This window comes from Choristoneura fumiferana, chromosome 8 (assembly GCF_025370935.1).
Source record: "Choristoneura fumiferana chromosome 8, NRCan_CFum_1, whole genome shotgun sequence".
Taxonomy (NCBI): Eukaryota; Metazoa; Arthropoda; class Insecta; order Lepidoptera; family Tortricidae; genus Choristoneura; species Choristoneura fumiferana.
Window position 1 is genome coordinate 15,891,558 of NC_133479.1, and position 26,957 is coordinate 15,918,514.

Below are 26,957 nucleotides of genomic sequence, written 5' to 3' on the forward strand. Positions count from 1 at the left end.
ATATTGAAATGGAACTTGAAAAGGAGATTTAAAAAAAAAAACCGGAAATATTCTACCAGCCAGTGTCAACAAGGCCTTCTTCGAAATAGCATTCGTCAGGTTGCGTTATAAAAGATCCCTGTACAAAGTAAATAATTAGAATGCAACAGAAAGATCGACCGATATGAGCAAAAAAAGTCGTTGCCACATGTATTCGTGATATTTGGAGACTTATCGCATTTTTTATGATGGGACGATTCACAATAGCGTTCTCGTATCCGACTACATTTGACACAATATAGTTTTTAGGGTTCGGCATCCAAAGGCCGTTAATGGAACCTTGTTACTAAGCATCGGCTACTTTGTCCATTTACCACAAGATCTTATGAACCGTATTAAGGTGGACGCTTGAAATGTTCGCGGAATGTGTTACTGTGGCCGTTACTTATATGTCTAAAACAACAAAAGCATAGTGAATAAAAAGAAAGAAAACATTCATAACAGCAAACCCTACACAGGATAAAAAAAATGCAAACAAAAATACACAAATGCTGTGAAAAGTGTATTTTTTTCGGGCATTTTTACCTAATCTTAATACTTTATGACACGCTACCCTTTTAGTGCGAGTCCAATTCGCATTGTTTTTAACTTTATTTATGATTTAACCTTCATTTGTAACAAAGGATCTCTGTAGTTTTGTGTTATTTATAATTTACAACCAAAATTGCTTTTTGAAATTTGAAAACAAACGGTCATTCGTCTCAAGCATAATAAATGACTCGCCCACGACTGCGCGGCGGCCATTTATTTTTCTGTTCATTACGCGTAGGAGACGCTTGTCAAATAGCTGTTACCTGGCAGCTCACAATGAACAGAACGATGCTCGCTAGCGCCGGTCGTACGAAGGACTACTTCAAGCCTAGCATACATTGGTATCAGCAGCGCTTTTAAATTTGTTCTGTCATCATATGTATCAGCCGTAAAACGTTCACTGCTGGATATAGGCCTCCCCCATAGACCTCCAGCTGCTTCGGTTGGAAGTGGCCTGCATCCTCCGTGAACTCGCGGCTTTAACCAGATAATCTCGTTTTCGTTATATTCTATAGGTTCTGATTAATCGGAAGTTTTTGTATTTTTTTTTATTCTCTGGTGGTATCGCTTCATGAGATTCGTCGCTGCACTCCACTTCCATCGCAAGAAAATGTGGTGCAAAATCTTTCTACCACTTTTTTGCTATACTCGTAGTTAGGTAGTAAAAAAAGTGTCCGTGTTTTTTTTAATAGAGTCGGCGTGAAAATGTAAGACTTTCGCCACCACCCCAGCCTATATACGTCCCTCTGCTGGGCACAGGCCTCCTCTCAGAATGAGAGCGCTTGGGCCGTAGTTCCCATGCGGGCTCAGTGCGGATTGGGAATTTACTGATATAATTTTATTGGCGGTTCATGTATAATTTTTTGGCTCCTTAAATTTTACTTTTTATGTTTATCGGACCAGCTGAGGGAAAAAAATATGTTTTTATGTTAAAGTAGAATCTCAACTATAGAAGTCGTGACCTCCCATCAATGTTCTTATCGCGGACGATATCGTTACGACAACGACCGATAGAGCGACTCGAAACTGTGATTCTCACAAAATACAACTTAAATATGTTTATTCATGAAATCGAATTTTTAGCTTTCTATTAAACTTGACAGCCAGTCTGTAACCCTTGATATACTGAGACTGACAGCTTGAAATTAGGGTTCTGAATTTTTTTGTCGGCTAAATGTTTTACTTTGTAAATTTTACGAAAGTCAAAATAAGGAGGTTCATTAATTTGGACATGCAGTCACCTTTTTTAAAGCAAAGTCAACATATCTTTATTAAATTTAAGCTGCAACAAGCACTTATGAATGTCAAAAAATCTACCACCGGTTCGGAAAAACCTCTGTTGAGGAGAATTTGGCAAGAAAATCAACGAGGTATGTTTTAGTTAGCCAAGCCATGGTACGAGTATAATCTCCACGTACTGAAAGAAGTGTTTCCAGAAAGGGAAAAGCGTGGGCCAATCCTCTACCTCGGTCTACTCGTAATCTAATTGCAATGTGGACATTATCCGCTGAAACACTGATAATTAAAACACGTAATCATTATTTTTGAGATTAATAATTTTGCTTTTAATAACAGACGCGTAAGCGGTTCGGGTTTATTCTACACTAGACTTTACCCGTGGCTTCGCACGCGCATTCGATTGAATCCGGCAGTTGAATTGAAATACCGGGATTTTACTAAATTCCCGTTCTCAAAAATTACATCGTGGTTTTCATCGACGTATTAAAATAAAAACAATCGTGTCCAATTTCACGACTGGTCATGGTCAGCTGTTGAAATTTGGAGATTTTATCCCGATCCCGTGGGAGTATTGGGATAAAAAGTACCCTTTGTGTTATTTTAGACGTCCAGCTATCTACATACTGAATTTCAACCAAATCCGCCCACTCATTTTAGCGTGAAGGAGTAACAAACATATATACACACACGCACGCGCACACACACAAACTTTCGCATTTATAATATAAGCTTAAAAGCACACAGAGAGCGGTGGCGGGATGGTGCGGCGCGACGCGGAGGCGTTACCGGTTGTAATATTCGAGCTAACATGAAAGAGGGTACACAGAATACCGCGCGGGAAATAAGCGCGGCGCGGTATTCTGTGTGCCCTCTTTTATGTTAGCTCGAAAATTACAACCGGCACCGCCTCCGGCGTCAGTGTGTTTCTAGCTATAGTAGAATAATATATTATGAGAGATTTGCAAAAAAGTGGCGATCAAAAGTTAAACCATTTTTATGAAATGGAATTCTTCACTCAAATATGAAGGAATCTGTGAGCACAAGGGGTTACATTCTGTTCAGAATTTCATCAGTTTTCATAACTGACTGCAAATGCTGGCAAATGTTGCAGTATGCGCAGGGTGGATAAGTTAACAACCTCAGCCGTGCGCAGCGTACAAAAGGATTAAGTTACCGAGGGAGCACACCCTAAATTCATATTTAACTCGCTCAACTTCAATTTATTACATATAACATTTTGACAATAGCTTAATTTGCTGTGCCTGTTTTTTTCCAATCTGAATTTTATTGCGTATTCCATCGGCGAGTTTTCACGCTGTAAAAAAATAAATTGGTTGTTCTGTATTCTTTTGCGCATTTCGATCGACATCTTATTTGGATGTCACACACGCGATGAGCGTCACATTATGTCGAAGATTGACTGAACGTTTATTCACGCGTTGTATTTTTATTTGTCTGCATAGGCTAAGCGAAGGAGTGGCATAAATCTGTCAACGTCACACAAAATAATGTGACAGCTAATCACTGTAGAGTTTGGAGTATTTTTAAAGCTGAGCGTTCGTGCCTGAGTTTCAAAAACTTTCGTTACGATTTCAACGATCACTATTTTTGCCATTTACCTACATCCTTACACTATAATATTATAAATGCGAAAGTGACTTCGCTTGCGTTTCTGCTAACTCTTCAGGCTTATACTGCTGGTCCGATTTAGATGAAATACGAACATGGAGATAGTTTGAGACTCAGAAAAGGACATCGGATATTTCTTATCACGGAAAACTACATAGTTCCTGCGGGATAGTGATAAACGAATTCGTCGCAGACGGAGTCGCACGCAGACAACAGCTAGTACCTAAAGTAGTAAGGTATAAAACAAATTTATAATCAACATTATATTTGGACTTAATCATGACTTATATATTACCACATTCGCCTCCAACGGATCAGCACAATATATAAACTCAAAATCATGTAATTTTAAAACATTATTATTAAACGTAAGCTTAATGATTGAATTTTATTAGGACGTTCATTATGCACAAATTGACAGCGAATCAATAAACGAATATGTTTGAAGTCCGTAACTTGCTCTGGCTCATAATATATGATGAAAGGAATCTTATGCACCTCACTACATACCCTCAATCTCAATATTATGTAAGTAATATAGACACAATTTAGGAAACTACCTTAACTAAACTACGATAAGCTAAAAGCTCTCAACTAAATCACTTCAAACGAAGATTAAGTAAAATAATGACAGCACAAAGAAAGTAAACTAACCATGTAATCAGATTTTCGGTCTTGTAACGTATTAAGGGACTCCGCTCAGGACTAATTCTTTGTTTCAAAAGATAATATTCGGTTGGTTAAGGTCTAGAGGTGAAGGACTAGACAATGTGACTCGCCCGCCCTTCGCAGGGGTAAATAGACACATTCGGGGAGGGTTTTGTTTTATAGCTGCCGAATTACGTTACGTTCGCCGAAAAAGTTTAAGAAGAAATGAATTGCGTTCTGCTTCGCCCCTTGATAATACATTTCTTTATCATCGAAAAAATAGTGGGGCGTATATAATGTTAGAGTTGAAGACTTTCAGTCCGTGGGTAGTATGTAATGCTAATAATTGTAGTCTAGAACGTGTAGTATAGTTGTATAGAGTGGATTGGATTGGAGCGATTTTGACAGTGTTTTGTCTATTGTTTTTGTGGTTGCTATTTCTCGGTTTTCTCTTAGGTATTTATGATTGCTGCTTCGATGACCGATTAAAAGTGACAAAAGTTAAGTATCTAGCTTTCAAGTCGGCAGCTGATGACGCTCAAACATTATTTCCGCTTATAAACAAACAGTCCCAAGCAGCGCGTTAATTTATTTCCATCCGTTCAATTCAATCTAATTTTGACATGTAACTGCGTCATTGCATCATTTTACAAACGATTATTCGCCTCCGTCCCGTGTCAAGTTCAAACAATGCACCATTTACAATTCCTAAAACTGTTGATGGCCGTATCGATGGAAATGCAGTCTCCTGTTTTCGATTGTAATTTCCATGTCGCTGAATGTAGTTGACCTGGCTGATTTAATGGTCGCCAGTGATGTTTTTGAGCGGGACCGTGAACGTCTACAAGGTTTGATGTAATTCTACCCGTAGTTTGAGATTACTTCGCGTTATACGCTGACTTTTGTCGCAAAATATGCACTGCTCTTCATTATATTTTGTACATGGAATTTTAAAATCAATTCGAACCACTAGCAAATGGTTGGGTGACCGCTGTAATGGTTTTCATCAGATTTTTTTTTTCAAAAGGCGTGCCTTTGGCGACACTGAAAATCGAATGTATGACAACATAGTCTACTCGTACCGCAATTAAAAAATACTGAAAATATTTACAGTGGCCGTCGGCGTAACTCAAACACCTGAAATATACTGAATTGATTTCAAGACGCCTTGTACGGTTTTCATTCACATTAATTCTTGACTTGATAGCAGCACTGAATCTGTTGTGTACAGTGTAGTATGAGCCATAAAAAGACGGATTTTAACATTATCAGAAAAGCAGTCTGAATATTCTTGGTTTACCAACTTCGTAAAAACCTTGACGCATTTTTCCGTTTTCATTAGGGACGGACTACTACGAAGACGAATGCTCTAAGCCGTAGGACGCAATTGATTATGTTAAAACAGGTCTTATTTTGTATTCTGTGCGTCACCGGCTTGAATATTTCGGCTCGCAACACCATTTTACATCCAAATGTGCGTATAACTCGGACTTGTTTCATATGTTAACAGATTTAAGTGCACCGGTTGGTTCTCTGCAACTTTGTAATGCGCCATAGTATGTGAGGCGAGTGTTGCACGCCTGACGGTATGACGGCAGACGCCTGATATGGCACGTCGGAGACTCGAAAAAGTGGATAAATCCTACGAACGGTTGTTAAGTAAACTTTGAGCGACATGAATTAGTTCGTTGCTTGTTTTTGCTCTCAAAGTCGCTCTCGATAGCGGATAGATTACGATTAAAGTCAACGTCAGAATAATTTTGGAGACTGGTCACTAGATGTCTACTGTCATTAGTGGCGTAGAACATTTTTGTTAGGAAACCTAAAAAGAGAGAAGCGTGAATTCGTACTTAACTTGCCTCGCAGTTAGCGTACATAATCTTTCCTATACTATTTGTCATTTCATGACGTAACGTTAAAAAGTTATAAAATGAAAAGAAATATTTAATGACAATTAAGAATAATAAAATAGATAATAAGCATTAAACTAAATATTATGTATTTGCAATCCGGTATGAATCGAATTGTTACGGCTATATGTCATTACTTGGTGTCATGCAAGAAATAGGTATAATTTGTTTATATTTTTATTTAATTAAATAAGCGATTTTGACCAAATCTAAATCATATAAAGATATACCTACATTACATAGGTATTACTTGTACTCCCATAAACGTCGTGTTCCAATCTACAAAGGACAGGCTGATAAATTGAATGATCGCAGTTCGGTGTACTCAATGATGCCGACAGAAAAGTCCATTTACTCCTAGATAAGATTGAATTACCAGTACATTAACCTCGGCCGACGTCATGAGATCATTACGCCATGACGTCTAGCGTCAAGTCTGAGGGAAACATGACGGCAAAGCTACGCGATTCTTGACACTTCAACAGTTCAAAAGTTACGTTTCACAAACATTATACACCGTGACATGGAAATTGGCGTCAAATTTTCACTCACTTAAAAAAATCAGTACGTTCACAGTTTTCTTGTGCTAATTGCGAACGGCCCGGCGCACCTTGCCAAATATTCTTTTTCATCTAGCTTTCTTAGAAGTTCAGTTTGAAGGGTTCGTTGAACTTTGCTACGCCTCGAATTACAATATTCGTGTTGCATGTCTGATATTCTGAACTTGGGCGCACGCGACGTGCCGTATTTTGTTTAAACTTCTTATTTTGCTGAATTAGGCAATTTTGAGCCTTCAATTTCGCTCTAAGGGCGTTAAGGGCACTAGGGTCGCTCTGCCCTTGACACTTTGTGTTTATACAATACAAACTGTAGTATTCGTATTCAGTCGCAATGTTTTGACTGTTCATTGTAAAGAAGGAATAAGAATGCCGTGGAGATATAAATATAACTAAAACCAAACCAAAAAAAGGGGGTTAAAAAGAGTCTAGATTGAGGATTCTTGGGATCCAAGAATTTTTCTCCTTGGTACCTACTAATAGTTGGTACTTATTATTAATCGTTATGTCAGTGTCTTCTGTGGCCTCAGCTTATTTTATTACCGTCGTATTCTTCGCTTATTTTCTGAAAACAAACCTTCATTATCATTAACTATCTCCAAGTGCACACAAAAATAATTCCCGCAACTGATATTTGTGCAGATCTCACATTCCTAACATTTTGTCCCACGCTTGCGCACTGCGCAGTCCTAATGGGGGTCACCTTGCGTTTTCGGAGTTCACCGAGAGATGGCAGATTCAAATTTATGTTAATGCTAACGTATAAATGGTACTACCGACCTTTTTTAACGCGCTACGTCCGACCTTGTCTGACACTGGGTGTCTATGCCTAGCTTGTTTTTATATATACTTTCAGTTCTTTGTGAACTTGGTAAAAGTTGATAATTAAATTATAATATGGAATGGGAGTGACAGTTCCATAAAATTCGACACTGTCTTACCCTTCGTTGGCAGTTAACGTGCGAGGTTTCTGTTAACCCTGGTCATATTTTCTCCATGAATGCTACACTACAGCTTCCTGGGACAGCATTCCCGTAACGGCACAACTTAGAAATCTTTAAGAACGAGCCTGTCGTCGCTCAAAGGGCTGGCAACGCACCTTCGTGTTGCGGTTCTCCATGGTCGGCGTGATTGCTTCCCATCAGGTGACCCACATGCTCGTTTTCCCCCCCTCTTAGTGAGCCCGTATGAATCTGAATTGCTTCAAATATTAGAAAAAATTGTGTCATTGTAATAAATCATACAACGTACAACTTACGGATGCACACATTACTTACATATTAAAAAAAAAAAAAAAAAAACTGTCACCGGCCCTAAATGCATACAAGCAGTTTCGAATACCGCAATCGGGCAAAAATTCCAGGCACAAATCTTCCGCAATGCAGGCAGCGCCAAATTGGTGTTTATAGAACCGCCCGCTCCCGGTCAAGCGTGAACCGGGAAACCACTACGTTCAGTTATTACTTGAAACTAAGAAAATTAAAAAATCAAAAACCCGACTGCCTTAAAAATACAAAAAAGAAGAAAACAAGTCTAGTGGGCTAGAACTTTGTTAAGTAGCTAACTTAAAGTTCAACAGTCGGGACCCATTAGGTAAGAATTTTTGAGCGTCACGTTTTAAATGGGTCCCAACTGTTGAACTTTAAGTTAGCTACTTAACAAATTTCTAGCTCACTAGACTTGTTTTCTTCTTTTTAGTATTTTTTTAAGGCAGTCGGGTTTTTTGATTTTTAAATTTTATTGTTTTTTTCACACTTATTTAATAGTTCAGTGAAAATGGTACATTAAAACTATTATAACCCATATATATTTAGAATGGGCTAATTATTAGCTTTCATTTGATAGCCCACTCGATAGGTTTGAATAAAAATCATTTTTTGAAAACTTACAATTTGGCGCCAAAAATCCGCCACTTTGATTTTTCAAGAATTTCATGTAGTCAAGTGTCACTTGCGTCATCGAGACGAATCCAATGACGCATCATTTATCAAAATCGGTTCAACCGTTGAGTAGTTACGAGAGGATATAGGAATAGACATACATACATACTTACATACATACCTACAAACATACGCGTCAAACACATGAGAGAGAGAGAGAGAGAGAGAGAGAAACATTTATTTACACATATTCGATACACATAAATAGTATAGCTTTTTATTATTTCCGCCTAACTCAGCATGGTTTCTCGGAAGTACGTTACTTTAGCTAATTGTAATTCGGGACTTCCCGCGATTTTAAGAACACTGGGTGGCATTGTAACTTCAAACTTAAAACATTGTGTTAAAAATAACTAAATAATATAAATTTAAGCCGCGTATCGGCAAGCACAGCGTAGGACGTCCACCGACTAGAAGTTTATGCGGAAGGCCCATGTCCAATAGATTAACCTTTTATTTATTTTATAAGATCTTACTTAGGATAGGTGCATACATACATCCTCTTGTTTGTGTATTTTAACATGCAGTTGTGCAAATAACAAGCATGTTATAATTAACCATGTCGTCTACATATGTTGCATGATGTAATAGCATCATAATATCACTTGAAACTTTTACTTTAAACAAACTTTTATTTGCTTCACTTGTAACTGACTAAATATGTTATTAACAAAATAATCAATTGGTTTATCCACAAACCGTGATCAGATTGAGCTAAAATTTGCCAGTGTTGTCAGCAAAAAAGCTTGTGGTAAAACTGTTTTTTTTTTCACGAAATTTATTGTATAAAAAATCCCAATAGCCTGATTTCGCAATTTATCATTAATTACTTCAGAAGTTTGCATTTTTTATTCATTGCGTATGGTATGGACGGACAAATAAATCACGTACTCGTCGATACAGTGGAGCAAAAACGTGAAAAGATCATGGTCTTTGATTAAGATTAAATGGCCAGGTCTTTGCACTCCGCAAAAAAACTGTTTACCTACAACTTATGTACCCACCTTTTATGTGATAGTCAAATTAATAAACAAAACTGAGTGGAATTTCCAAGCGTCTGGAATTTTGAGTTTAAACCTTTTTTTATCTTACTTATAAAATCAATAGTAAGTTAGGTGTTTTAAATCCAATCTATTTATCACATTTAGGTAGTTCCTTTTAAGTTAAACGTGGAAAATATTATAACTTTTGTTAATAATATAACTTTTACTCTAAGTGCTAAATTGGTACATTACATACCTATTCTATTCTAAATCGTATTATGGATGGATGATTTCTGCATACGAACATATATTAATTAATACTTCTAATAGTGTGTTGTATGTTTTTATATGTTTTAGTTTTTAAATGGGTCCCACTGAAAAACAGCGTTGCGGCTTGCCGTAACACTATGCTCAGTGGGGTCCACTTTATACTATTCGATGTTATTTTTATTTTTTCCATCTAATATATTTTTATGTGTATCGAGTATGTGTATATTGTAATTGTGTACTATAAAACTGTTTTTGCGAATAGCGAATAAATTATTCTTAGTCTTATTCTTAATATCATCATAGAATATATCATCTTCATAGAATATTTATCAGTCTTTTGTGAAATGTTATTCTGAATTTAATTTTGAATTGTATATGCATGATCTAGGCTAAGTTTTATTTTCATTGTACACAATTTTGCATGATACTTGTATCTGTTGGAAGCAAATAAAGAAACTGAAACTGAAACTGAAACTGAATATTAATAATTCACCTGAGCTCCACTTTGACCATTTAAGTGGGTTGTTGTGGTATAACATAGGGACCGTGAATTGTTTGATCATTTGGCGGATCATTACAATAATAAAAATATAAGCAGTTCAATTTAACTTATAAACCAACATCCCTTAGTATTTCGACTAACCGAACTTCATCGTGAACTAATTCAAACAAAAAGAAATGGCATTTAAACATTATTACACAAGTGTAAAAGCGGTTGAAACTAATCGGACCCCCAAAAAAATTAACTTACCCAATTATTTATCTTTAATTAAGCTCGTTACGACCATTAACAACTCTAAATAGGTACGTAAAGGCTGTCACACATGACGGAAAACTATACCCCGTAACCCGTAAGTACTTAAAGCGTACACACACACACAGTGTGTTTGCTTAACACTCGTAGCCCTGCTTTGATTTCGTCATTATAAACCAGCCATCTAAAGTTGACCTACAAGTTCAGGCTCCATAGCTAATTTTACCCCTAAATTAAATCGTGTAGGTGTCAGGTTAATCTGGCTTCGCGGCGCCGAAAGGAAACTCCCCATCCATCCGTCACGCTTGTCGTGTGTGAACGTCTTTGCGATACGTTATCGGTCGGTTACCGAATGTGACGTTCTCGAATTAAACCCGATTACGTTTAGGTATTTAATTAGGTCGCGGTTTTTGGGTTGCTATGGTGATGGATGGTTATCATTGCGAGGTCATTCGGCTAGCTTCGCCTCTGTCATTAAAGTCCTACTTGCCTAGTTTTAGTTTTATGGGACATCATCGTCTTTATCTTTCACTTAGTTGAACGATGCTGTGCCTTTTTAACTATTTCCATAATAAATCAGTAACATAACGTGTTGGCATAGTGAGTACGGCAAAATCGTCTACGTATCTAACCATGAGATTTCACGTAACAGATATGTATATCAAAATAACTTAAAATTTTGATCCCGACAACAATTTGTCCGTTCGTTATCGGTCGGTTACCGAACGCGACGTTCTCGAATTAAACCCGATTGCGTTTAGATATTTAATTAGGTCGCGGTTTTTGGGTTGCTATGGTGATGGATGGTATTATCATTGCGCGGTCATTCGGGTACCTTCGCCTCCGTGATTAAGTCCTACTTGCCTAATTTGATTTTTATGAGACATCATTATCTTTATCTTTGTCTTAGTTCAACGATGCTGTGTATTTTTTCACCATTTCTAAATTTCTATAATATACAATACTATACAATGTTTTTTTATTGAACACCATAAGAGTAAGTAGTACGGTATCTAAATCAAGAGCCAGTGAAAATTTTTCTATACTTTTCTCTGCGTTTAAAGCTAGAAACCCACTGACAGCAGAGGCCGAGCGGCGCGGCACGGCTCGGAGGCGGTACCGGTTGTAATATTCGAGCTAATATGAAAGAGGGCACACAGAATACCGCGCGGGAAATAAGTGTGGCGCGGTATTCTCTGGGCAAAAATAAACCCGTTCGGGTAACTGCTGTTTTGTGCCCTTACATCGCGTCATAGACCGACACTAATATGCATTTTATTGTAAAGAACATGAATTGACAATAAATAAATAAATAACGGTGGCCATCATGTATAGGTATTTTTCCGTTGTGCGGGAAATTGGTTCCAGTCAGCCTTTTTTAGGGTTCCGGCGCCAAAATGGCAAAAACGGAACCCTTATAGTTTCGCCATGTCTGTCTGTCTGTCCGTTCGCGACATTGCTCAGGGACTATCAATGCCAGAAAGCTGTAATTTTGCACGGATATATATGTAAACTATGCAGACAAAATGGTACAATAAAAAATTGTAAAAAAATTTTTTTTAGGTTACCTCCCATAGACGTAAAGTGGGGGTGATTTTTTTCTCTCACCAACCCTATTATGTGGGCTATCGTTGGATAGGTTTTTAAACCATTAGGGGTTTGCTAAGACGATTTTTCGATTCAGTGATTTGTTTGCGAAATATTCAACTTTAAAATGCAAATTTTCATTAAAATCGGGCTTCCCCCCCCCTTTAAAATCTAAACCGGTGGGTGGAAAAATTCAGGATTGTAGTAAGTAAGTTTAAGAGTAAATAGCAGCCTAGGGTATAAAATATATATGGAAGATTCCGTATAAAATACGAAATCCTTAGAAAAACATTACTTATTTTTTTCGTATTGGCTATGGAACCCTATTTTGGGCGTGTCCGACACGCTCTTGGCCGGTTTTTGTATGATTAACTACTATTTAACATAGTTCAACACTTTGGTCTTTACTCACATTTCCCAGCCGATATAGTTAACCGCGGTATTACGATACCTACCTCAATTCGACATACGTTTCAGGAGACAGATTATAATCAAATCCCTATTTTGTTTCAGATCGGGTCGTCAAACGATAGTAGTTGATAACGTGAGTACGTTCACTTTCGTTGCCATATCGCCAGCTATCGCAAGGTAATAAAGCATGTCACGTGGGTAGATCTAATTAAAAAAGTAAGTGGATGAAAGTGTGTTACGAGTAGATTTATGTTTTGGAATTACGAGACTATGACATTATCATGTTACGAGAAAACCTTTCATGCGTTTGCGCCTTTAATTGCTTGACAATGCTTATTAATTGACATTGAGTACGATATTTGGCGACTTATTTTCATCGTCTAATGAACGATTAGATTAGATGAAATGTTAGACATTTCAGAGTAATATTAGTAATACTACTTATAAACCTTTTTGAAAATATCGCTACGTTTGTAAATTATGTCTATTAATTATATCAATTAATTAATTATAGTACTTAGATACTTACCTCTAAATCATTGACCCGGCGCCGGCGCCGGCGCCGCTTTAAGGTGGTTTTCCACCGGCGAGGCGAGACGAGACGAGGCGTGACGAGAATTGAAATTTGTATGGCGGCGCCCGCAGCGGCTCGCGGCGGCCTCGCGAGAATGCATATACATTTCAATTCTCGTCTCGCTTCGTCTCGTCTCGTCTCGCCGGTGGAAAATCACCATTTGCCTTATAGAAAATCTATTGGCCAGCCTTGATGTAGTCCAACTTTTTCAACGTAAACCCTCTTTATTTATTTGTAGGGAGTTATGGTGCCCTGTTTACATTATACCAGTAAAATCGTTCGAGGAGCTTGACACTACTACAGTGCTCGATCGATCTCTTTTAACTTTTTAGGATTGTGACCCCGCAATGTAACGCCACTAGAACAACTAGATTAATGTAAACAGGGCCTGAGCCATAAAAGATTGTCACGTTGAAAACAGAGAAGAGTTCGTTACATATTTTTAATCTAGTCAAAATAAATTCGTAAACTTAAGGACTATATTCCCGCAGTGGGCTCAAAAATTTAAAGTCTTTTATCTCACTTAGCTCCCGATAAATCAGCCGTGTGAACCCACATATCGTAATTATCATCGGGCGGGACTTTTAGGGTCCCGCGTTGTCCAGGGCTAGACCCATCTTGATTCTATGCCGGTTTTGTCATTTTCTAACTTGTTACTCATCGTGTTATCGTAGTTACGTGCTCGGTGGTTTATCTATAGTTCTGTACTCTTGACAGTCTTCAGACGATAAAAGTATGTTCCGTAAAAAATATACATTGGTCCCTTCGTATACCGGAAGTGCAGCCGGGTTCTTTAGCTGGTGAGAGTTCGGCTCTGTCTGGGTCCTCCCGTCCCAGCAGGGCTACTACGAAACTCGAAGTTCGTGTCGTGCGGTCCCTCTCGCTCTCGTATTAAATAGTATAAGTGTCAGAGGGACCGCACGACACGAACTTCGAGTTTCGTAGTAGCCCTGCAGATCCATAATGAAATGAATATCCCAAGTGCACACCCCCATCTAGTGTAAAGCACCTCAAATAAAAATGTAAGAAAAGCTAGTAAGTACTAGCGTCTTTGGCCCTACCGCCGACTCAAGCCCCCCTAAAAACATGTCTCGAAAATTATACACTACATTACCCATTGTCAGAGAGAAAACTCCTGTCTGGCCACAATGGCGTGGCGTCAGATATTCCCGGGTTAAAGCCGAAGTAAAGATACCTTATGTTATCTTAATATATCCTGGATGCCCTATTTTCTGCATATTGGGCAAGCCGATGGGAATAGGATTTTATGGACGCTTCGCCAATGGGCCATACACTGGGCAACCTGCGGAACCATCTCAGCTCTTCTCAGCTCTCCCTCTTAGCTGGTAATTTTTCGCCAACAATTCAGGGAGATATCATCAATCGGTCCACTATCGCGGTGATAAATCAGGCCAGGAATGAGCTATTGTTGCTGCGACAGATGGGTTCGGCTCCAGTTTTTATTTAAACCGTAGTGCGTTGATTTATGCCGAAATTATCCAATATGTGTTAATTCTGGAGGAGTTTCGCCAGCTGGGCTGCACAGTTTGAATTAACGGAAATCGAGGGCACGTTATGCGGTTTGCAATATTGTGCCGTTTATGGAACTGTTTGTTGTTGGTATTTGTTAGCGCTTTAGGGACCAAGATGAGTACCTACGATACGCTGGACTGATTAACAGTAAATATAGTTTTGTCGCCTTTTATTATGCATTGTTGTAGGTATATTACTTATTTCTTCTTCGACAGTTTGGTTCCTTTCTGCGCAGAATGCAAGAGTTGTACACAAGCGTCTTTCAAATGACGATGTGCGTAGGTATGGGAGGTAGGTCGTACATTCCATGGCAACAATTACTTGGATGTGCATTAACCGTACCGTTAATTTTGGACCAATTGGCATTTTTATACTTTTTTTTTCATAAAATAGGCGAATTTAAGACATCTTTGAAGGATTTTGGTTTTAGTTGGGTTTTTAAAATTTTCTCCCATTTATAAGTTATCGGAAAATTATAACCATAGTTGCCATGGCGTTAAAACCTAAAAAAATAAATCAAACAAAATTTTTTTTTTTATTTTATTTAAAATATGGCTTCTGTCCTATTTTAGGACAATTTCGCCAGTGTCGAAGTAAGCTCTCTTTGGGAGCGACGTTGTACGGTGATTGTAGTTTTTGCAACTTGATAGTAAAATTCCAGAAACCACGTGGAGACAACTTGCGCATTAAAAAATGACAGACACGAGAGCAATATATAATTTTGTGATCACTGTTCACTGTTAAGGTTAATCGCCAAAATTTTTGTTAGATACTATCTACATCCGCCATGTTCGAATACAAATTGAATCAAAAACAAGCAGAACCTTAAACTTAACCTAACAGATGACAAAGTACACTACTACGTCAAAGTGACAGATAATAGTATAGAGAAACTAGACGGACGGCTTAATGCTACGATGAAGGTCAAACAAAGGTCAAACGTTATTCTGCAAATATGTATACAAACGATCTTTTTATATTTTTTTACTAAAATTTTATAAAATTATGTAATAAACCTTTTCCTCGAAATGGTTTTGGAATTAGACCACAATGTAAAAAAAGTGATCAATGCCAATTGAATAATACAAAACGCAAGCAATATGAATTCTTGGCAGCCAAATTGTCTTAATGATTTAGAATTTTACTGAGACGGTAATGCCTATACCGCATCTGCGTGAATTAATAAACCGAACATTCTTTGCATTTTTCAAATATATAATTGTTCAAATAACGTTTTAAACATTGATACTAACACATTCTCACAAACACATGAATCCTATCATAACATTGGGACAACTGCAGCCGAGTCAACGGCCGTAACGTGAGAAATTTAAATTTCAAACTAAAATTAATGTTTCCTTAATGCTTTGAATAATACAACCAGTAATATCTACTAAGACCCTGCCTATATCTGACGTGCGTAAAACCGTAATACTTAGGTATTTATACAACGTAATAAAAACATCGTAAAGCCGCGTGTCCATTGTAGTCGGAATAGTCAGTTTGTTTATGTTCCTTGGCAATAAACAACTGTATTGGATTTTGACGCTTCGTGGTGGTTCGTGTGGGTCTACTATTTGCAATAGACTAGACCACCGGTATAGGTTTAAAGCTTAGCTCTTCTATAACAAAATATAGAAATTATGGGGTGCACGGTAACCATAGTGTTACAGTATAGTGGCGTAGGTTTTTAATGTACTTAATATTCGTGTCAACTCAGTTGCTAAAACTTCGTAGCGAACTCTCTGTGCTAAGGTGGACTTTCCAATCAAACTTCAGTGGCGTCAATAACGCCGCGACCGTGACGTTGCTACCGATCTAGATATAGTAGAAGATCCGAACTTGAAAAGATCTTCACCGGTCTGATAATAGAATGAAATGTATTTTTATAATAAATTTAGTATTTTAGAAAACGTATTAGAAATGATTTTGCTAAAAAATCCTGGACAGGCAGTTTTTTTTATTTTATTTTTAATGATTTTTAATTAAATGCAGACAACCCTATATCAACGTGTTCACAATAAAACAGCGCTTACGTTGATATACAATTTGTTCTATTATCTAATCAAGTGAAAGTAACTGGCATCAACATAACTGTTTGAGTTTATACCTGGCAACCCAGTAGTTCGTCCAGGTAAACAATAGCAAACCCAACGTCTACATATTCTATATGTATTATACTTTTAAGTTAATGTAAAATTGTCTTATAATCTCGATGATGCAACAAAAATTTATTAAAAATCTTTTTTTTTAATAATTAAAAATAGCCTGTCCAGGATTTTTTTAGCAAATCCATTTCTAATATATTTTCTAAAATACTAAATTTATTATAAAATACATTTCATTCTATTACCATACCGGTGAAGATCTTTTCAAGTTCGGATCTTAGACTAATATCAATGTAATAACACCTTTCGTGCGCAGCGACTCCGACACCGCGTCACTGATGCTTGTATACAAAGCTTAATGATAGTGTCAATAGCGTGAAGCGGCAGTGAAGCGGCGACCTTCTGTGTAGTATAATTACGCAGCGATTCCGACGCAGCGTCATTGACGCTTGTTTCCAAAGTTTTACCTTGACATAACCAGTATAACCAGGTTTGCAGATTTTTCTGTTAATTTAACCAAAAGTTGTTTTTTTTTTTTAAATATACCTATAAATAGGGCAAACTCATTCCCTGTTAATGTCCCTATTTATTTACTAACGTCCCGAAGGCGCCACGAAAAAAAAACAAACTGCCGCATTAAAATATGCAAATGGCAGACACGATAATGTTAGAATAAATGAATGGGCAATTCGCAATTTTTAAGGCCTCCCGGAATACTTCTGAGGTGTGCGTATACTTTTTCAAAATGCCAAAAACGGAACCCTTATAGTTTCGCCATGTCTGTCTGTCTGTCCATCCGTCCGCGGCTTTGCTCAGGGACTATAAATGCTAGAAAGCTGTAATTTTGCACGAATATATGGATATGTAAACTATGCCGACAAAATGGTACTATAAGAAATAAAAAAAATTTTTTTTTAGAGTAAGTACCTCTAATAGACGTAAAGTGGGGGTGATTTTTTTTTTCTCATCCAATCTTGTAGTGTTGTGTTCGTTGGATAGGTCTTTTAAAACCATTAGGGGGTTCCTAAAACGATTTTTCGATTCAGTGATTGGTTTCAAAATATACAACTTTAAAGTGCAAATTTTCATTAAAATCGAGCGCCCTCCCCTCTATAATCTAAACTGGTGGGTGGAAAATTAAAAAAAAATTCAGGATGGTAGTGAGTATATCAAACTTTCAAGGAAAACTATAACGGCTAAGTTTGCTTGAGAATTATTAGTAGTTTAAGAGTAAATAGCAGCCTAAGGTATAAAATATACCTAAACTTGGACTATTCCGTACAAAATACGAAAACCTTAGAAAAATATTACTTAATTTTTTCGTAATGGCTACGGAACCCTATTTCGGGCGTGTCCGACACGCTTTTGGCCGGTTTTTTAGTTACAACTCCAAAAACAAGTTATTTTTGTATAATATTTTATAGTTGACTGTTGGCTCTGTGCACGACATCAGCGTCACCTAGCGTCCGCAACTTTTTTGGCTCTGATGCTCTGACGTTTTGAAATTTCATTGCGACATTGTGACAAAAATCAAACCTATAACGTATTAATTTATTTTAGCTAAACCAAGCAAGCGAGAGTAACCAAATAAATTCAGAATTAAGGAGCATAAAATGGGGTTCATAATGCATATTTTTACAGACATTCATATCTTTAAACTTGGATGAAAAAAAAAACAGTTTTTTTTTCGCTTTTTTTTTGCCACTTCTTGCGGAGACAACTATCAAAAAGATTACTTAATAAGCCACATTTGCCAACTACGTAAACCAAGCCATGACGAAAAATTCAAGTAATGTTTTTGTAAGGATTTCGTGTTGTGTACGGATTCTTTCAAGTTTAGGTATATTTTGTACCTTAGGCTATTTACTCTTAAACTACTGATGATTCCCAACTATCCCAACCATTCTTAGCCGTTATAATTTTCCTTGTAAATTTGATATACTTACTACCATTCTGATTTTTTTTTTAATTTTCCACCCAACAGTTTAGATTTTAGAAGGGGGGGCGCTCTATTTTATTCAAAATTTGCACTTTAAACTTGAATATTTCGCAAACAGATCACTGAACCCCCAATGGTTTTAAAAGATCTATCCAACGATACCACACACCATACGGTTAGTCGAGAAAAAAAAACACTCCCACTACGTCTATGGGAGGTACCCTAAAACAATTTATTTTTATTTTTTATTTGACCGCTGTCGGCGTGAGTGATATGTATATTCATGCCAAATTACAGCTTTCTAGTACTAACGATCTATGAGCTTAGCTGCGGACAGACAGACAGACGGACAGACATGGCGAAACTATAAGGGTTCCTAGTTGACTACGGAACCCTAAAAGGAAGACGAGACGATCCTTAAAAAATAATTAAAAGTAGGACGTCGTTTGGCTGATAATTAAATGATGATGGTGATAACATAAAGTACAACTTATTCATTTGCAAGTGCCACCTTTACTTTGTTTAAAGAAAGAAAGAAATACATTTATTCACAATCACAACACAAAAATAGACAACACTACACATGTATATATATATATTAATTTTATTATTATTAATTACGACAGTATAGATAGGTAGTAAGATGGTATGTGTCATTGCGGTTGTGAATCGGACACTGGCTCAGCATAATTTTCAGCCAGCACCGTCGGTGACCCCCTGACCGCTATAAATATATACTATACACTATTAACTATATAAAAACTACCATCCATCCCAGCCTATCCACGTCCCACTGCTGGGCACAGGCCTCCTCTCAGAACAAGAGGTCTTGGGCCATAGTTCCCACGCGGGCCCAGTGCGGATTGGGAACTTCACACGCACCATTGAATTGCTTCGCAGGTTTGTGCAGGTTTCCTCACGATGTTTTCCATCACCGCAAAGCTCGTGGTAAATTTCAAATGTAATTCCGCACATGAATTTCGAAAAACTCAGAGGTGCGAGCCGGGGTTTGAACCCACGACCCTCTGCTTGAGAGGCGATAGGTCAAACCACTAGGCCAACACGGCTTCAAAACGCATAAAAGCTACAAGAATAGATAATTTAATTTGTAAAGTACGAAACATATTTATTTTGTGACACTAAAAATATACAATAATTGAAATAATAAATTACTATAATAATAATTATTATCATAATATAATAATTAAAATATTATATTATTTATAGTCATTCTAGTAGATTTATGTTGTTGTGTTTGACCGGCAAGGATTAGGTTTAGGTTAGAAAATACGCCCTAAGTCTCGGTCTAAAGGTCAAATGTTTCGACATTATCAAATGAAGAAGTTCAATCGCCATCTCCACCTGTTTAATTTTCTTTAAATTGGTACCAACTATAATATTGTAGTACCGATAGTATTAGCCAATTATGTTTCCCCTCTGCTCGTGCTCGTTCTCTAATAACAGGGTAAGTACTAAAACACAGTAAGTAACAAAATAACAAGTATTACGACACTAATAATTAAAAACTGTTCCTCAAAAAAAAAAAAACGAGCATCGTATTACACCAAATTACTACTTTACCTTTTTGTCATTACGCGCCCTCATTTAAAAAAAAATCTAACTCGAATACCAACCTTAGCCTTCGTGTAATAAATACGCGAACATTTTGGTTCCGAAATATTTTTCGTTACCGCAATCTCCGTTTAGTTGTTTCCTATTGCAATAGAAGCCTTAGGGCATTACGATAAAGTTTTCGAGTTACGCGCTTCGTAAGTTGGTATGTCGATAGGTCATTTACCCTAAGGGCACGTGTACACCGCCTCTTTAATACAAGGTTACCGTATAATTATTCGTATTAAATAAACACGCGACCTGTCTGTCATTTTTTTACGTTCAATTATGGCGGAATTAATAGTAATTGTTGTTTTAAATTGATTATCTAGCTTTTGGGTGGCGGCGTTGTTCCGCGAGTTCCGCGACCAATTGATTTCATCGGAAGTTTGAACGTTTCTCTTTTTACCTAATTGGTCCTAAGTACATTACTAGGGATTTGTCTAGATTTAATTTTAAAACGCCATAGCGTCAAACATATCCGACTAATATTATAAATGCGAAAGTTTTTAAGTAGTACATATAGATATAGATTGAGTTCCGGGGTAGGACAAAGAATTAGTTTTTATTCCGGAAATTTGCATAGTTCCCGCGGGATAGCTGTAACCGAATTCTACGCGGACGGAGTCGCGGGTAACGGAACGGCTAGTGTAGGTATAGATAGTTTTGACGTGTAACATGTTTTTTTAATGAAACTGACCGCGATTGACGCCTATTTTAACGTGCACATATTTATGTTAGGATAATTTTGTTAGGATAATCCATATGCTTATAATAATATTAATAATAATAATAATAGTACAGTTTCAGCAATTATATAAGCATGCTGTCTAAATGTTTACATGCTTAGGCTAAAGCAGAATGTATTGGACATAATTTTTTTTTTAATTTACCACCTTTCATTGTAAAAACATTCTGGTAAACAAATAAATGATTTATGATTTATTTATTTATGATTTATGACCTTGACTGTACAGTCAAGTGCAAAAATAAGTATCCATTCGAACCACTCAAAAATATGTTACTACGGCCTTATTGCGTCGGAATAAGAGTCTGTGGTACTTTTTTTTTATTCGACGAGCAAGTGGGTCTCCTGATGGTAAGAGATCACCACTGCCCATAAACATCTGCAACACCAGGGGTATTGCAGATGCGTTGCCAACCAACTTTGAATAAGTTCATATTTTTGCACTTGACTGTAGGTACATTTATTGTTTGCTAATAAAAAATATATAAGTCGTATTATTTTTATAATTCGATTATAACATTGCTTATATACCTAAAAAAAAAAAAGCCGTGGTGGCCTAGTGGTTTGACCTATCGCCTCTCAAGCAGAGGGTCGTGGGTTCAAACCCCGGCTCGCACCTCTGAGTTTTTCGAAATTCATGTGCGGAATTACATTTGAAATTTACCACGAGCTTTGCGGTGAAGGAAAACATCGTGAGGAAACCTGCACAAATCTGCGAAGCAATTCAATGGTGTGTGTGAAGTTCCCAATCCGCACTGGGCCCGCGTGGGAACTATGGCCCAATCCCTCTTGTTCTGAGAGGAGGCCTGTGCCCAGCAGTGGGACGTATATAGGCTGGGATGATGATGATGACGACTGGAACTCACACTAATAATATAATAAGTTAAATGCACCTGCTGCGACATCAGCAACTCTAATTTTAAACAGCTCCGCATCAACAGTCGAAAACCTCCACAAAAACAGTAAATAAACAGCGAAAGAAAAAAAGGAATCAATAGAGGAACATTAAAAATACATCGGAAGGCGAATAACACAATGTTCAAATGCCCATTACAGAGCCTTTGGTACCAAAACGGCTTATGTTATCGGAGTCCCGTAACTCTTGAGACCTTTTGCTGGATGTAAAAGGGCGGTCTAATTTACTGACTGACACACATCACCTGTCCGGTGCGCATGAGTGGTAATGTGTTACAAATCTATCTTTTTAGTGATAATATCGTTAGTTCATTTAACTGACGGATGGGACTCATTAGGCGGAATAATGATCGGTTTGTCTCAATTTGAAGTGCGCACACAAATCGCTATTGCGATGGAAAGAAGTGTTAAGGACAGATCATCATCCCAACATATGTACGTCCTACTGCTGAGCACAGGCCTACTCTCAGAATGAGAGAGCTTGGGCCGTAGTCTCCACGCGAGCCCAGTGCGGATTGGGATTTTTACACACCTCAAAATACTCAAGAGGTGTGAGCCTGAATTTGAAACCTCTAGTATAAATTGTTTCGACATACCGTTATGACTCACTAAGTTGATGGGAAGGTATTTTTGTATAATCTTTATGAAGATGAAATAATCTTGAAATCATATATATAAGCAGAGAGTATCTACAACTTAAAAATTATAAGAGCAACTACGAAACCCCATTAACTGAAATCAAATAAGCTAAGCAGTGAGCACTCTTATTTATTTCTTGGTTTGTTATAGTTAGTATTATTATTTTTTCTCTTAAGTTTATTTGTGTATGTATAGATAAGTGGTTTATTTATTTATTATATTTGTGTATCGTTCCGTGAGTCACAGACGGTTCTGGCAGAAAATCAGCGCTGCAGGCGTTTAACGCTTCAGCATAATGCTGAGTCAGCGACCGTTTCACTTTCGCGGGGACACACAACATTGTGTATATTGTATTTAATATTTTCATGTGTTTTTCTGTAATTTTTTATTTTTTATTTTATTTGTGTTAATTTTGCTGTATATGTGTGTCTTCTGTGTAAGTGAATAAATGTCTTCTTTCTTTCTTTCTTTCTTTCACTCTAATTCATCAGCACTCAACACGAGCCGCACGCACAAAAGCGATACTGCAATTAAATCGAAAATAAAAATCTATTTGTCTTTCGGTGACGCTATCAGTCACGTAATAAAGCGCAATAGCGATTGTTAAGCCAACAGTTTCTTTGTGTAAGCCCATAAAAGATTTCAGTAACCAATTAAACAGTCGTCAGTGTACGATCAAAGTCGCAATGATTTTGGGTCCTGCACCTGTCAGAACTGCAGCAAGGTGGTCGTAACTATGGACGTGTGGTGACACTTTAACGATCACATCTCCGTTGGATGTCAGTTGCGATCACCTACGCATGAATCTGTCCTGCAGTCCCATGTTTTTTCCTGTTTGAAAACATTTCGCGGGACTGGTTGTTTTTGTCGAAGACGTTCGATTGCACGTCGCGTTCTTTATTTAAAACGTAGAGATCTCAGATTATTTTGACCGAACGAATTTAAGGTTAATGCCCAGCATTAACTGTCTCTAATTGAGGGACAAGTGAAACCCGAGCCCCAATCAAAAATACCAAGCCGAACACAAATTGGACGACAGCGAAAGTGAACACGAAGGCTGCGACAACGATAAAATGATTTTAACAAGGAAACGGCAGGTGATAGCAATTACGGATGGATACAGATGTTGAAACAAAGCGGGCCTCGGCGCGCCCAGCCCGTACCACCTTTCCTTATTGTTCCATTTACATCTGCCTCCATTAAAAACGAAGTGTCATAAATGACGCCTCGGATAATATTTGTTTTACAATGGTCAATAGCTAAACAATAGTGGTGTTGCCTTTTCTCGAAAATGTTAGGGATAGTTAAACTAAGCTCGCAACATACCACCCATAGATTTCGATTCATGAACCAGACGCGTGGTTGACAAAAACGCCCTCACAATGCGTCCCGTTCCATCTTTGTTCTCCTCCATTTGCGGGTAGTTGGAGAAATGAACTCGCCTTCCCGGTAAGAGGATTCCTCTTTGTTGTTTCTGATGAATACATTTTTATTATTTACCTTAGGGGAACAATGATTGGGATGACAAAGCGTAAGATGTCGTGGCGGGAAAGAATGACGCCGTTTGTTTTTTCGAGTACACCATGGAACTTTTTATAATTGTTCGTTTTAATTGTTTGAGTGCCCTTATATTTTAAAATATAATTGCATTTGACACCACAGAGGAATCGAAATTTTAAACGCATAGCCATATTTAGGGTTCCGTAGTCGAAATGGCAAAAACGGAACCCTTATAGTTTCGCCATGTCTGTCTGTCCGTCCGCGGCTTTGCTCAGGGACTATCAATGCTAGTAAGCTGTAATTTTGCACGAATAGATACGTAAACAATGCCGACAAAATGGTACAACAAAAAATAAAATAAAAATTTGTACTGTACCAAAAACCCTTTTAGTTTCGCCATGTTTGTCTGTCTGTCCATCCGTCCGCGGCTTTGCTCAGGGACTATCAATGCGATGTAAACTATGCCGACAAATTTTTTTTAGAGTACCTCTAATAGACGTAAAGTGGGGGTGATTTTTTTTTCTCATCCAACCTTGTAGTGCTGGGTATCGTTGGATAGGTCTTTTAAAACAATTATAGGGGGTCGCTAAAACAATTTTGCGATTCAGTGATTTGTTTGCAAAATATTCAACTTTAAAGTGAAAATTTTCATTAAAATCGAGCGTCCCCGTCCCCCCCTCTAAAATCTAAACCGGTGGGTTGAAAAATTTGAAATATTTAGGATGATAGTAAGTAAGTATATAACTTACAAGGAAAACTATAACGGTTATGTTTTCTTGAGAATTATTAGTAGTTTAAGAGTAAATAGCACCCTAAGGTATAAAATATACCTAAACTTGGAATATTCCGTACAAAATACGAAATCCTTAGAAAAATATTATCGATTTTGTTCGACACGCTCTTGGCCGTTTTTTTTTTATTTGAACTACCTACACACAAACTTCGATACTTTCTCGGCTTGAGGTAGTGGGATAATGAAAGTGTCTCGCATAGTCAAAATCAAACCAAACACACTTAAATCTCCACACCCTTGCACACATGAACTCGCTCGCGCATTCTCGCATTCTCACGATTACTCCAAACATTTCCATCGCAAACAATTTAGCCATCAAGATCAAACCAAGCCTTCAACTTGACGTAGCTGAAGCTTAATCCCTGGTTTCAGAGTAATTAATGGTAATTGGGTATAAAATTAGATAACCTCCATCAAGAGTACCGGCCGCGATATTTAGTTCGGCGAAACTTTAAAAAAAGCCCACAAAAAACGTTTCTGTTATCGTCAAATTGTTAAGCCTCGAACAATATCCGTGCATCGGGTTGTGAAGCCGTTTGTCGGCGACTTGGGCCTTTTTTCATTCATCCTCATTGGCTGGCATTCCTGGAAGACGCCGGCTTTTTGGCGCCTCCAGAACGTTTTTCGCTTTGTTGTTGGTTTTTTCTTGAGAATTTGGCGCTGCATTTAGCGTTGTGATGAGATTTTTTTGGTTTTGTATGATTGTTTTGGTTCAGATTAGTTTTTGATTAACTATGTAAATATCTGTTGCCTTTATAATTTGTCATAATATTGTGTGGGAAGTTTTGTCTCTATGTTCGTTATTTTTTCTCGTTAAAGCTAGAAACAGACTGAAGGTAAAGCCTCTGCACCGCGCCGCACTGCTCCGCCTCCGCCGTCAGTGTGTTTCTAGCTTAATCGTATCTAGGTATCAGCCGAGCAAAAAATAAGTTTATCAGTCTCTCAAAGGGCGGGCAACGCACCAGTGATACCCCTTGTTTGTCCCCCTCTTATTTGAAAAAAATCTATGCAGATCCAGGGGTAACACATAAACTACTTTTAATCCCAATATTCCCACGAGATCGGGATGCATGGATGTAAAATCTGGAAAATATAACCGCTAAGTTCGATGCAACGTAAATGAAGACCACTGTGTAATTTTTACATATTTCCGTGGGAACTTACATTTTGTAAGGGAAGCTGCTGGTAAAGGCTTTTTATAATTTAATTTAATGTATTGACATTTGAAATTTTATTCTTTTTGTTAATTTTAATGTACTTGCAAGTTGCCTGGAAGAGATCGCTCTTAAGCGATAAGGCCGCCTATTGCTTACCTTGTATTTCTTCTCTGTGTATCTGTTTTCTGTATCGCTTACTAGGTATGTCTGGTGTACATACAATAAAGAGTCTTTGTATTTACCAATTTTACTTTAATTGTTGTTTTTACTTCGTAACTTGACATTCTCAATATTTTATTTTTTATATTATTAAAATCTTATTTATATTACCTGAATAATTCAATATAAATTCTTGTAACTTGGCATTTATGTTAATAATTATGTAATTTTATATTAAACTAAACTAATAACTTGATGTGATGCTGGAGTTAAGTCATGATCGCGCGAATCTTTAATAGGAGATGTAACAAGGCTATATGTACGACTATTTATTGACTCGTAATTGATTTGGTCTGACCCCAAACGGTACACTTTTAACACCTCTTAAAGCACAGCGCTATGTTGTACATGCATGATTCGTCTAAAATCACTACTAAGTCACGCTCGCCCCGATTTGACAGACGCAGACGGTGATCGAAAATTGATGGTGAAATAATAACAACTTGCGAGAAGACATTTTGTCGAATTGATGAAGTTAATTACTTTGACAATAACCTTAATAAAGCCGGCAGCCTGCCTGTTTAATGATTTCCGGAAACTAGGCTATTACTGGATTAAATTATAAACTATTAAGGGTCAAGGATTGCCGACACCTGTATCACGCGAGCTCAATTTGGTCCCTAGCAGCAGATGTTTCGCCTCAGAAACTTGTTACGACTTGCTCGTGCCTTTTTTGTCACTAAGGGAAGAAGTGCGAGTCTAATGCAATGTTCATGTGTTTTT

The 26,957-nt window shown here is 37.4% G+C and overlaps 1 protein-coding gene across 5 annotated transcripts in view; it reads left to right on the top strand.

The window, feature by feature from the left end:
- LOC141430642 (mitochondrial cardiolipin hydrolase-like) overlaps positions 1-26,957 on the top strand; it is a 171,559-nt gene that overhangs the window by 71,848 nt on the left and 72,754 nt on the right. For 3 of the 5 annotated variants that reach the window (XM_074091442.1, XM_074091446.1, XM_074091445.1), the window contains one exon: positions 12,601-12,631. The gene's annotated coding sequence lies outside the window, so the exon portion shown is untranslated. Of the gene's footprint in view, positions 1-12,600; positions 12,676-26,957 lie in introns of all 5 variants that reach the window. The other 2 variants (XM_074091443.1, XM_074091444.1) reach the window with 2 other exon arrangements.